The following is a 550-nucleotide window of genomic DNA, read 5'->3' on the forward strand; positions in this document are numbered from 1 at the left end:
TGCGGAGAGAGGGGAGACACGCGTGGTGAGCCGGAGTCCTCCCCGCCCGGCTGCGATAGGGCGTGAGCCCAGGGGTCAAGATGTGAAGTCAACCCCGTGCCCCAAGGCAGGCGCCCAGGACACCCTCAGGGACATCCCTCCACCGCTCGATTCTCTCTGCTCGCGCCCTTCCCACAGTGAGGACACGCAGAAGGCACTGTGCGCCCCAAAAGAACACCCGAGGCAGCCACCTGGGTGCCCGGTCGCCGCTCACCGCCCCCGAGAAAGGAAGTGTGAGAAACCCCCCCAGAAGAGTAGAGCTGGTCATCCCACGGCCCCTTTGAGAGCCGTGGGTTCCTTCCCAGCCTCTCCTGGGGTGTCCCAAAGCCACGCACGGCCACCTTCCTTCACACCTTCCTTGTTTCTGAGTTTCTCTCTCGGCCTGCCCGGAATTACTCCCCAAGTTCGCGCTTCAGACTTTGGGGGCGCGTGCGTGTGAGAGGGGCTGAAGATCAAGGTCTCCCCCATGGCCAGGTGGGCCCAGGGAATAGAGGTGGGGTGGAGGCGATGG

General features: G+C 64.4%; 1 protein-coding gene across 1 annotated transcript in view; it reads right to left on the minus strand.

Annotated features, from left to right (window-relative positions):
- Positions 1 to 550, minus strand: part of DUSP9 (dual specificity phosphatase 9) — a 49175-nt gene that overhangs the window by 3647 nt on the left and 44978 nt on the right. The window lies entirely within an intron of this gene.

The sequence above is a fragment of the Myotis brandtii genome, unplaced genomic scaffold (assembly GCF_000412655.1).
Source record: "Myotis brandtii unplaced genomic scaffold, ASM41265v1 scaffold959, whole genome shotgun sequence".
Classification (NCBI taxonomy): domain Eukaryota; kingdom Metazoa; phylum Chordata; class Mammalia; order Chiroptera; family Vespertilionidae; genus Myotis; species Myotis brandtii.